At 40.9% G+C, this 13,598-nt stretch overlaps 1 pseudogene; it reads right to left on the reverse strand.

Annotated features, from left to right (window-relative positions):
• Positions 1-1,559: 1,559 nt before the first annotated feature.
• Positions 1,560-6,243, reverse strand: LOC117203371 (origin recognition complex subunit 6-like; annotated as a pseudogene).
• Positions 6,244-13,598: the final 7,355 nt, after the last annotated feature.

A 13,598-nucleotide genomic window follows, 5' to 3' on the forward strand; every position in this document is an offset into this window, starting at 1 on the left:
TATTTTTACATGCATTAAAAGAACAATCAGGGGCTTCCCTGGTGGCGCAGTGGTTAAGAATCCGCCTGCCAATGCAGGGGACACGGGTTCGACCCCTGGTCCACAAAGATCCCACATGCTGCGGAGCAACTAAGCCCATGTGCCACAACTACTGAGCTTGTGCTCTAGAGCCCACGAGCTACAAATATTGAGCCCGTGTGCCACAACTACTGAAGCCCGTGTGCCTAGAGCCCGTGCTCTGCAAGAAGAGAAGCTACTGCAGTGAGAAGCCCGTGCACTGCAACGAAGACCCAACACAGCCCAAAATAAATTAATTAATTAATTTTTTTTTTAAGTACAAGCAGTCAAAATAAACATTTGTCTACTACCACCTAAAATCCTCTCTTCTACCACCAGTGGTATACCCATTACATACAGGAATAATGGTCTAGAACATCATTGGCAGAACAGATGGAAATCTAAAGTGTGGACGTGAACTTCCGAAAATTTCATGGCAAACTAATTTGGCTTAGCAAACCAGGTTTTTCAGAATGAAGACTTTCTCTGAACCACGATCCACGATATGAAGATCCCCTCTCTGGACTCAGAGCCGAGCACAGGATGAGGAATAGGGAAGTACAGGAACCCAGTAAAGTCTAAGAGCATCTCAGTGAGCAGCATACTGAGAGTATTGGCATGGACAAAGATTTTAATGGGGAGGCAACAGGAAGCAAATAGCTGAAGTCTGAAGTTTACCTCGCATGTGCTATGTATCCCAAAGTGGCCGATGGGTCCCTCAAGTGCTATTCTACCTCCTCCGTCAAAGCCTTTATTTAGTGATAGTTTCATAATCCCCCTTAAAGCAGGTTCTGTGGATAAAATAAATTCAGCTTGACTTTTTCTTCTAATTCCTCTTTCTTATTTGGGAATTACTATTTTTAGCAGCACAATTTAGTTTCTCTTTATTCATGCATATGAAATGAAATAAAACTCATCCCTTTGGAAAATGATCTTAAAATTCTAGGACCTCAGATTTTATTAAAATCCCCCAGGTGCATATGACTTTAGATGTAGACTACACCATAGTCTTCTGTACATGATCTTATTTCAACCAACTCTCAAATAGGAAAAACAAAACAAAACACTGGTATTAAAAAAAAATTAAATTAAATAAACATGGATTTTGCATAATATATCCATAGGGATTTAGACAATTAGGATGGCAAAGAAAAAGAGTTTCTGGTAGCTAAATGGATAAGAAACAAGCAGTTTCCTTCACACCAAGTAAAACTAAGAGTGCTGCAAAGAGGTTATTTTGAAGGCAGATTTCCACGAATTGTCAATCACTCTCGGTTAACAGAAAATTACACCCATATATTCTTAGAAATCTCTCAGTTCCCTCCTTACTGTGTAGTGCTTTGGTGGTAATGTTCCTCTTTGAGGTGGTGTTTGTTAAATACATGTGGCTCGATGTGAAAATGCTAGGGGATTTTTGCATACTTTCCTAGCCTAGATGCACATATGCTCTTAGAAATATTTTGCAGAGATAAATAATGGTTTAACACATGTTCTACATAATCTTTTTTTGCATATAGAAATAATATTTATTAACTTAGGTTGTACTATATATTTAGTCAAACCAAGAGATTAACACAAAAACAAGTAAAATCTTTAGACTCCATTCAGCTTGAATTTCATATTCTGGATAGGACAGGAGACCGTCTTTTGCTTAAAACAAAACAAGAAAGCAAAATAGCTTCAATGACATTTTGTAGGAGAGAGCAGACCTGTGGGGAGCCAAGGCTGAGCCAACCAGGCACTGTGGCTAATCTAACAAATTTGCTGCCCATGTGAGAGCCACCCTGCTCAGCCCCAATGCTGGCTTCTTTGCTATTAAGGATAGGATCCTTGTTATAAAAGTTCAAACAAATTTCCAAAGCCCTCACATCTTCCTTGAGGTGGCAGGTGCACCGCTGGTTTGCAGTACAGGTGGTCCAGGAGCTGAAATCACTCTGTTGTAGCCTTTTGTGCTTTGACAGCATTTTCCAAAATTTTCCTTTTCCACTGTTCATAATCCTGTGTCAGATCTTCATCTTTCTGCGGTTTATGTGGGATCTCTACTACATTCTCTGTTTCCGTTGCTGAAGGTTCAACCACTGTCTTCTTTTTCTTCCATGGTGGAGTAGCTGAATCTCCAGGCTCTCTGTCGATCTGCTGCCCAATCTTCTCTAACTGTTTACAGAGTCGATCAAACATGGCTTTTTTTACACCGGATGTGGCTGCCATTTTATTTTTGTCCACCTTTAGCTTTAGAATCTTGCATGCTGAAAGTAGTGCAGCAGTGGTGAAAAGCGGCCTGGATAAGTCAAGATCCACGTGCTGTGTTTGTGGAAGACTGGACTCATAGCTTTGCAGTACCTTTGAAGCCATGTTCACTGCTTTTGTACAGCTAAACTATACAGCTAGGTCTCTTATTCCAATATTCGAGTTCAGGCCCAGTAAACACTCAAAAGATTTAAGACAACTCTGATACATCTTCTTGTTCAAACCAGAAAGTTTAATTAAATAAGCCCTGTCCAAGGGGCACTTCATGCAGGAAGCTCAGCACCTCCGGCTCGGCGATGCCCAGGCGCGGGGCTAAACGCCGGATCGGACCATGTTCCATGGCGCGGACAAAGACTACCTACATAATCTTTTTGAATAGTGGAAATATTGCTCTAAAAATTAATAGCTCTTTAGAGGGAAAGGATTATTTTCTTGGTAGAAGAAACTATATATTGACAATAGCTCTTTTCAACATGTATAACTATTCCCTTTTTACTATTTTGCCTGAAACATCTGACAAATATTGCTTTTCTAGGACCCTTTATAAAGTATGAAGGCAATATCAGTTAGCCTCCCAGAAATTAATAAGCAGAGAAAATAATATTTTAATTAACGGTAGGGCCAGTACAAAAATATAACAATTTTTACTATGCACAGAAAAGGAATGATCTATACTATTATTAACTTTTAATGTTAATTGTACTATATTAACATGAACTTTCACATTCTTGCTTTCTACCCTCAGAGACTTTCATATTCATTATCTCCTTTCAGTTTCTATGAAATAAGACAGCAATATTACCCTGAATTTAACTATGAATAAGTGGAAGTCTAGAGAAGTTAAATACTTTTCCCCAAGTTACAAAGCAAGGTAGTAGTTAACTAGGACAAATTCTACCATTTTATCTTATGGTCAAATGAAATTATCAAACTATGGTGCATCTTCATACTGTGTATCAACCTTACAAGTTAGAGTGTCTCCTGCTCCTGCCATTTTTCTTCTTTGGAACCTTATGTATCACTTGAACACAGTCCCAAGAAAACCTCACTAATACTATATTACCTAATAGCATTTATTCAAGCTATGCTGTAAATGATCACCGTGTTGGGCAGTATTTTGAGGGAGATATCATTATTCCCATTTGACTGATGACAAAGCTGAGGCTCAGAGAGCTTAAGTCACGTGTGCACGGTCAGACAGGCAAGAATGGTTAGAGAAGAAATGGAATCTGGCTCCAGCAAACTGCAGAGCCAGCATCTTTGTTCCTCTCCAAGACTCCTCAAGTGAGGTCATGGAACTCCAGAGTCATTCTCCAGCAAATGGAATTGTTCAAATGTAGACAGGCTAAGAAACTGACTGAAGCTGGTCTTTATACAAGCTAGAAAATTACTTCGGTGAGTCAAATGAATTGTTATATTACAAAAAGATTATCCAAAAGAATACATCAAGCATTAATTAATGTCTCATAATGTCTTATAAAGAAAAATGTTAGCAAGTTGTTATTAACCTCAGAGGTAATCTGAAAAGACCCAAAGTTATCCATAGTGATCACTGTGGTGCAGATCTCCGGAAGACTAACAATCCGAATCCAATTCTATTTGGGCAGGAATGTGCCTTTGTATACATATGTGGTTCCCAATCTGCTGTACTTCTCAGGACTCTGCTCTATTCCTCCCTCTGACTGTTGGACACTATGGCATCACCTCTCCAGCTGATGTACAGTGACAGATCATCTCTCTGTCTAATCCCACTGCTATTTGGAATCACACATTCCCTGGATTAGAAAGCATTGTTTAATACTTCGGAGCAGCAAACAATATCAAATTGCATCTGAGAATAAAAAAGTAAGTAAGCAATACTGATTAGAAATAATCATTCTCTTTTGCAACACCTAGCCCATAATTGGTGTTCAGTTAAGTATCTGTGAAGCTGAACCCAATAATATCAAAACAGTTCAAGAGGAAGCTTACCCCAGGGAAGAGAGCCATATGTAAGATCCACAATGGATCATTGAAAATTCGGTGTACTTATGCTTAGAACCATAGAAATGGAGGAAGATTGAGAGACAGTTATATCACGTGAACAACTAAGGCCCAAAGAGATAGACCCAAGGTCACAAAGGTAATTAGTGGCAAAAGTGGGCCATGAACCAACAAGTCTTGGTCACATGCTCTTTCTAAAAACATTGTCATGTAGAAATGTATTTTTAAAATAAACTCAATTGTACTCTCAAATATGTGGTTACTGCAAAGCAGATCTCTAAGTACATGTATGTTTATCACATGCAGATAATTTTTAAATGCTGGATATTCCTAAGCCTGACCTGAGTCAAGAGACCTGGGTTCAAGTCTCAATTTTTTTTTTTTTTTTTTTTTTTTCCGGTACGTGGGCCTCTCACTGTTGTGGCCTCTCCCGTTGCGGAGCACAGGCTCCGGATGCGCAGGCTCAGCGGCCATGGCTCACGGGCCCAGCCGCTCTGCGGCATGTGGGATCTTCCCGGACCGGGGCACGAACCCGCGTCACCTGCATCGGCAGGCGGACTCTCAACCACTGTGCCACCGGGGAAGACCAAGTCTCAATTTTTAACTAGCCCCTTGATAGCAAGTCACTTTGCCATGCTGGATATTGGTCTCCTGAACTGTAAAATGAAGATGCCAGATTAACTGTTAGGTTACAACTGACCAAAAAACTCAAACTGACTTAAGCAGAAAATTCAAACTGACTTATGTCCAGAAGTAGACATGTTTCAGATGGGTCTTAAACCAAGGATTGCATCATGTCACCAGGATCTAATCTTCTCCTATCTGCCTGCTATGTTCCTTTATATTGGCTGTGCTTTTAGGCTCCATGTGTCACAAGATGGCTGCCAGCTACTCTAGGCCTGTCTCCTCTACAAGTCCTCTGAGTTAGGTAAAATCAACAACTACACTGGACAAAATGCCTTTAAGATCACTAACATTTGCATTGATTTCTGGTTCTATGAGATCCTATTAATGTCTATCTTAGATTATAAGAATATAGGAACTGTTTGGAGGAATGTTAGTAGCTCTCTGTACCCCCAAAGGAAGAAATTTGTTACGTTTCCACTGCCATGGCCATGATGTAACACACACTTCATGGTGTGCCTCACACTTCCTAGTTGTAGTTTCCTCCATGTACTCTATTGTCAAATGTCATTTTGCCTTTGAATACACTCTTCCCTCTGTCTGGGATGCCCTTATTCTTCCTTGTCTGTCTGACAAAAGCTTACTCACTGAACAATACATCACTTTACCTGGGAAATCTTCCCTGATTACAACCCTCCACTCAAGTGAAATTGATCACTCAGTTGTACTTAGGCCTTCCTACCTACCTGGACTGGAATATATGTCATATTATATAGTATTCATTTATTTACATGTCTTCTCCAAGGAGTATTAACATTTGGAGGTGAGGAACCATGCCTTATTCATCTTTATGTCCCCAGTGCCAAATAACAGTGCCTGAAAGATAGCAATCATTCAATAAATTTTGATGAATCAATCAATGAATCAATAAAATCTAGTTCCTCTGAACTAGAACATTATGGACTCCCATTCTGTCACCTAAAACACAATTTAAAATAATGCATCTCCCTCCCACACCTCACTCCAACTCTCTGACAAGCAAATCATTTTACAGTCTTGTATATTCATAAAGCAGAGTTGATCCTGCTTTCTAACCATTTTTAGGACAAATGTTTATTTGGTTTTCACAAAATGAATGAGATTCCACCACCACTAAATCTGAGGCATCTGGGCATTAGAAAATATGCTCCCCAATACCCGTAAAATTATATAGGTATATCTCAGTATTGCATTCATTTTCCTAGGAGTTTTTTTTTTTTTTTTTTTTTTGGTATGCGGGCCTCTCACTGTTGTGGCCTCTCCCGTTGCGGAGCACAGGCTCCGGACGCGCAGGCCCAGCGGCCATGGCTCACAGGCCCAGCCACTCCGCGGCATGTGGGATCCTCCGAGACCGGGGCACGAACCCGTGTCCCCTGCATTGGCAGGCGGACTCTCAACCACTGTGCCACCAGGGAAGCCCTCCTAGGAGTTCTTTGATGAGAATACTGGAGAATACTTTTAATAGAGTTTGTTGAATGTACAATTTGTGTTACCTATCAATATTCCTCAGCGATGGTGGTTAATTTGAGAAAAAAATTCTGTGTGCTTTGGGAATCTGTTAACTAATAATATTCCCCCTCATCTTCCATAGCCAGAGGTTATTATGCCAGAGGACTCTAGGGTGCAAAACCTTGCATTAGGGAACCGCAGGACAGGAAGCTGCGTGTAGGGTTATCACTCTATGGGCCCCACCTATATTCTACCTCATTATTTTTATACAGGGAGAATTAAAGCTTACAAAAGGAAAAGAAAGGTAATGTTCAAAGAGGAAGGCAGGCCATTGCTCTTGTCTTGGTTATAGGAATGTGGAAATTAACTTCTGATGACATCTATAGCTACCAGCAAGCAAGACCAAAGCATGGGTCCCTGGAACAATTTCCATGATTCACTGTCGCCTAGGAAAAGCTCAGCTTAATGGGTTGCAGTACTGACTTGGGTGTGGCTATTACTTCTTAGACCTCAATTAATAGATTGACCACCAGTTTACTGCCTGCCTTGGAACTTAAGGAACCAAGGAATTTAGTGGGATATACTATCTAAGCTCAATGATGTTTCATTTGCTTGACTCACTGACCATGACCTGGGAAAGCCAACAAACAAACAAATTCCAAAATCATCTACATCTACCAAAAGAGCTCATTTGGCGTTGTAATACTGATATTATTGTGATTACAAATCCACTTAGAGACCACCCACTACACCACTGGAAAAGAGTCCAATAGAGGCCTCTTAAGAGTTCACCCTCACGCTCCTGCTCTAGAGGCTCCACCTTTCAGGTTCCTTGAACAAATCATGCTCTCTCTCAAATCCAGGTTTGGAGCATACTGTCCCATCTGCCTGGAACGCACTTCTCTCACTGCCTTTCTGATCGCTCCGTTTCACCTAGTCAAATCTTGTTTTCCTTCAGCTCACAGTTCTCCGGGAATACCTCCCACGATCTCCTGGACTCAATTATACCTCCTCGCATCTAGAACTTTGCCTTCCCTAACACTTGTCACACCTATAGTTATTTGTTCAGTGTTTGCCTTCCTGGATTGATTGTAAAGTCCATGAAGGCCAGGATCCTTTCTGTCTTGTTCACAGATGTGAACAAGAAAATGGGAGCATGGAGTAGTCTTATTAAATTTGGGGAGAATTAAGAGAAAGTTCTCTTACACAAATAGCAAAAAGGGGGAATATCTGGGAAAGGAAGAAAAAGTGAAACCAAAACTAACATTTCAATATATAGTAATTCCGTCTTATGTACCAGGCACCGGACTATGATATGCTTGGGGACTGCAAAGTCCAACAAGTCATGGTTCCTGCTCAATAAATTATGGTTGTCTTGTTCGAGTCAGAAAACAATAGGTTGATGAAACAAAAGGAAATTCGGATTCCTGAATTGGGGAGAAAAGACAGCCTTTGAATATTTTCAGATTTCATTGATTCATTTTACCTTCTTTACCTGCAACCCAAAATATACTCTGAATTCAAACTTGTGTTTTGTAGCTGAATATGGAAAGTAAAGGCCTGTTTCTTAAGATTTATAAAGACATTTGGGGGCTCTTTGCTTTGTACATTATAGTATTCTTTCAAAAAATAGGTCAATCAACAAACATTATGGAACCCCTGCTATGGGGCCAGCACCATGCTTACCGCTGCGGGCTGTAGAGTTTAAAAGAGATGCTTTATCCTGCCTTCATATCTCAGCTTTTCACATCCTTCCTAGATGCATAGCTGCTTGTGTTTGTGTATTTACCTTTTTATCTTCCCTTTAAATCAGCACTCTGTAATTGCAGTAACACATTTTGGTGCTGTGTTAGGTGAGGAAGCTGAGATAGTTGCTTACATGACTCAACAGAGCTCATGTTCTCCCCAGTTTCTTTTATTTAACATTCCATCCTCATTCTGACCACATTGCCTTGGCAGCACCACTAAGTACCAAAGATGACAATGATTAAGTCCTGTCTCCTGAATAGAAGATACATTACAGATCTGTTTTCTTACAGTAAGAAAAATAATGCTAGTCGCCATCTGAGTATTAGAGACTGTACAATTCTACCAAAAAAACACTCCTGTATTAAATTTCCACTGGCCTACCAAAAAAAAAAAAAAGAAAGAAAGATCAAAAAATGTGTTTATCTTAGTAATTGGAGTTTTTCTTCCAGAAGCTGGCTCTGCAGAGGGGGACTGTAAAAAAACAAACAAACAAACAAAAAACCTCTCCTCCCTATGCTTTGATGGGGACACCCCATGGAGCTCAAAGTGACATGACAAAAGATAAGCGTAGGTTTTTGGAAATTCTCAAGAAGCCAGGAAAGTAGAAGTACCAAAGCAGAAAATGTAAGTTGAACAAGAATTTAAACAAATTAATGTTTACTTGGTAGATGTCAACCCTTCATCCCCCAGATGGTACAAATTCTAGAGACGTAAAAGAACTTGGGGTTGGGCTTCCCTGGTGGCGCAGTGGTTGAGAGTCCGCCTGCCGATGCAGGTGACGCGGGTTCGTGCCCCGGTCCGGGAAGATCCCACATGCTGCGCAGTGGCTGGGCCCGTGAGCCATGGCCGCTGGGCCTGCGTGTCCGGAGCCTGTGCTCCACAACGGGAGAGGCCACAACAGTGAGAGTCCCGCGTACCACAAAAAAAAAAAAAAAAAGAACTTGCGGTTGATTCAAATGGATAAAATCAGAAAGCTGGAGAGAATTCAATATGAGCTATCAAAGAAAGAAGGCACTGGGGTAATTAGCCTTCCAGGAAAGCCTAAAAAGCCTTAAAAAAATCAGTGATAGTTCAGAGATTTCTGTGTCCAGAGTGTGCTCCTAAGGCAGTTCCTACATGAAGTCTATAAAATGGCCCTTTTGCCCAGTATGAAGAGATGGGGTACGAACAGATACTGAATAGAAGAATACCTTCTCCTTCTAGTCAGTTCTCTGGAGTGTTGTCAACTAAGTGAGTAAAGGAAACGTATAGCTTAGTTTTTTCTCCCAAGACTGACTCACATTTTACTAAAAGTAATTTGTGCCCCTCTTAATAGTTGACCAAGTGTGTTATACTGCGCCGAACAATTAAGGTAGGTGCAGCTCATTAGCCCATCTGCAGAGCAGTCTCTGTATCCCAAGTAATGAAAAAGAAAAAAATAACTCAGTAGAAAAGTGATGATAGAATGAAGCAAACAAATTACTTGGGAATTAACACCCCCCGACACACAAAAAAATAAAGTCTATTCCATCACAGGAGCTTCTTTCTGCTTCCAAGAAAATCTGACGTCTAAAAAGTCAAGTACAGTCTTGGTTAAATTTCAAAGGGAGTCAGGGTATTAATCAAGGAATGCCTTTTTCTTGGTTAGGATCATATCTGCCTCTCTCCAAGAAAGTCTAGAAGACTTTGGACATTGTAAATCTGTAGTTCTCAGAGTCTAGTACCCCTTTCCATTGGATGCCTTTCTATCAAATCATCAAGAAGTATCTGGAAAACTAGACTAGATTGGCATCCCTGCTTAGGGTGTGTCAGTCAATTCTGTTCTGCAAATGAGCCAGGATCTGGAGGCATCCTTCAGACTGGAGTGAGGAACTTGGTGGGTGGCCTACGAGTCTGGGCTTTGTAATAGAAGGACACAGATAGAACTTCTAGCCATGAGAAGCTGCAGAGGAAGATACTCAGAGTCCAGGGAAAGATGCCAGTCCACATCCAGACTACATAAACACTAAAGAGAATCAGCCCAGTGCCAACCTAACACTATAAATAAAGAATCTTGGCTTTGTCAGAGGGAAGCCCTTATTATCTTAGGGAATATGTCACAGATACATGGAAAAGCACAGAGAGAAATACATCAAAGGTGTGGGTAACAATAAAACTCAGCATACACATAGTGATTACAGTTGTTAAAGTGCTTTCCCACAAATGATTGCATTGAATCTTCACAACTCCAGGGATAGAAGAAAGGCAAATATTTTATTATCATTATTTTATTATCATTATTGCTGTGCCCACCTTCCAGGTTTATCGTGAGGCTAGAAATCAGATGTTAAATGACACCTATCCTGCATGTGGCCACTCAACACATCTTGAGACCACCCCATGGAAAAGAGGTCTGATCCTCCATCCTGCATAGAGGAGAGGGCCCATGTTCAGACCCTTTATGGTCCCAGTTCCCACACAGTGAGCTCACCCACACATGACTGGGCCAGATCCTGCCTCAGACACTCAGACATCTTTGTTATGACTAATCCCACCTTTGGAATGTCTGTGGTCAATTAATTCCAATTAAGTCTTCCATTCTTATAATCCTCATAAGCCAAAAGAAAGTCAGTTTACCTCCCCTGTTCTTAACCCCTTAATGCTCTGTACTTCTTCTCTTTGGCTTCTCTCCTCAAACCACTAGAACCTCTGCAATCTTCTTCCTTTATGTAAAAGAGAAAGAACCAATAAACACAGCATCTCCCCACATTATGCTCTATATTTCACCTACCATAGAACTAAGGAGAGGGGTGAAAATTTATTACTCCTTAATGCCACTTTAGAACCACCACAGTTCCATCCTGGTACCTTTGACATCTGACAATACCACTTTGTACACTTCTATATTTCTATCATCTACTGACCTCCTGGTCACATTCTTTAAGACATAACACTCCTCTTCTCCCCTCAAACTCAACTTCTGCCATTATATTCCAGAAAACTTCAGTGTCTTTGGGAGCAATCCACCCAATACCTTCAATCTACTGTTCCTTGACCTCAAATACACAATAATTATTCTCACCTTCACTCCACTTAGACTTCCCCACACTGCCAGGGTACATCCTGAAACTTGTCATCACCCAGAATGGTTCCACACCAAAAATTTTAACTACAAACACTGCATTCTCTGACCCAGCTGTCTTTCCTCCGGTGCTCTCAGGACGCTCGCTTGAACACACCTGCTCTTCAAATTCATTTAGTCCTCCAGCTCCTGGGTCTTCATTTCCTCAGAGTCCATCCACCTTCCCCCAAGCAGACTACAAGTAGTTGGCTATCTGACCTACTCACCACCAGCACCCTCAAATCCAAATATGTCTCTTCCTGTATTGCCCTCACCTAGAAAACTCCCAACACAGGATCAATGCCATCTTGGTACCTAAAAGGCTGAGCATTCCTCAGCAAAATGTTAAACCATTCAGATTTATGTCCCAACAAACATAGGTCTCCAATCTTAAGACTTCAGTATATCTCAGTGTTTTCACTTAATCAACATTCCTTCCTACTCTCCTCAGTAATTATTTTAAACCTATACATCTCTGTTGAGGCCCCCTCACTCTAAGTAGGCAACATAATCTTTTTCTTCACTGAAAAAAAAAATTGATGTCCAGAGAGGTAAGAGGAAAAGGAGGGAGTGTGGTGTCATAAAAGCTAATTTTTGGGAAGAATCCTCTACTCTCTCTAGAGACCATTAAATAGAGAAGTTCTCAGGCTCACACTAAGCTCTCTTCTCTGCTCATTTTCAGAGGTGTATCTCATCTACTCCTATAGCTTCAATTATCTTTTTATGCAAAGGACTTTGAAATCTCTATTAGCAGTCCAGATCACTTGCCTATATACCATTAAAGCTTTAACTCAACATTTCCACTTATATATCTAGAAAGTATCTCAAATCCTCATGTCCTAAATTATTCTCTCTCTCTGTCTCTCTCTTCCTCTGTTTCACACACACACAGACACACACATCGCTTCTCTTACCTCCTCCTCAGTAAAAGGCATCACCACCCATTAGTCAAGATAGAAAACTGGTAGTCATCCTTGCCTCCCCCCTCTGCCTCACCCAATTCATCAACAATTTCTACTAATATTGTCTCCTGGCTTTCTCTCAAATCCAATCACTTCCCTGTTCAAATAATGAATAACAGCCCTGTTCAAATAAGGAAACTAAAGCTGAAAGAGGTTAAGACATTTCACGATACCACACAACTAGTAGGTGGCAGAGCCAACTCGTCTGCTTCCAAAGTCCATGCTAAAAATTCGACAGTACTTTTACAGGGGGCTCTCAGAGCCAAAGATATCTTCAAGAAGCACAAATTAGACTATTCCAACTGCAGAATGGCCCAAAACCCAAGGAAAGAAGGCACAGGGGGTAATCAGCCTTCCAGGGAAGAATTTAAAGCCTCAAACAAAATCAGTCAATCAATCAAAGAACTTCTGTGTCCAGGAGGCTCTCCTGAGGCGGTTTCTACATAAAGACAATAGTGGCACTTGTGCCCAGAGTGAAGAAATAGGGGTACAGATAGATGCTGGATAGAAGGAGAATATATCACAGAATGTGACCATTGATGAGGATATGTCTTGAATGAGAATAGCCTTTTGCTTTTTTTTTTTTTTTTTTTTTTGCGGTACGCGGGCCTCTCACTGTTGTGGCCTCTCCCGTCACGGGCCCAGCCACTCCGCGGCATGTGGGATCCTCCCGGACCGGGGCACGAATTCGTGTCCCCTGCATCGGCATGAGGACTCTCAACCACTGCGCCACCAGGGAAGCCCCTCTCTGTACACTTTTGATGTCAGTGAAGTTGTCCATTAGAGAGACTGAGAAGAGATGAATGTTAGAAAAAACATTAACGAATGGCAATTTTTCAGCATTCCCCAAAGATGAAGTTACCTTGAAAATTATGTAAGAATACACCATGAGGCCTATGGAAAGGTGATGTAAAGAGGTCTGTTTTTTATACTGTATCATCTTTCTAGAGCTATATCTTTATATCTTCCTGAGTGTGGCAGCCAAAATATTCTTTGCACTAGAAGCTGCATCTACCTCTATTCAGTGGTTCAGAATTTTAAATTACTTTTGGTTAAAAACATGGGCTTTGGAGTCTGGCAGAAATAGGTCCATGTCCTGAGTCTCTGCCTCTTCCCAGCTGTGTGGCCTTGGGCAGGTCTAAGATGAGGACAGTAACAGTATCCATCCCATAGTGTCACTGTGAGGTTTAAACCATCAGTGAATGTACAATGCTTATTGCAGTGCCTGTGGGTCTTAATAGGTGCTAATTATTAATAGTATTAGTAATACTATCGTTTTCATCATTATTGTTATTTTTACTATGAAACACATACACAGGGACATGTATTTGTGTATCTAATCCATAGCAGCTGGGTCTGAAAGACAAGAAAATGTGAAGACTCTTTTAGAAGATGGGAAAAATAAATTC

The sequence above is a fragment of the Orcinus orca genome, chromosome 6, assembly GCF_937001465.1.
Source record: "Orcinus orca chromosome 6, mOrcOrc1.1, whole genome shotgun sequence".
Classification (NCBI taxonomy): Eukaryota; Metazoa; Chordata; class Mammalia; order Artiodactyla; family Delphinidae; genus Orcinus; species Orcinus orca.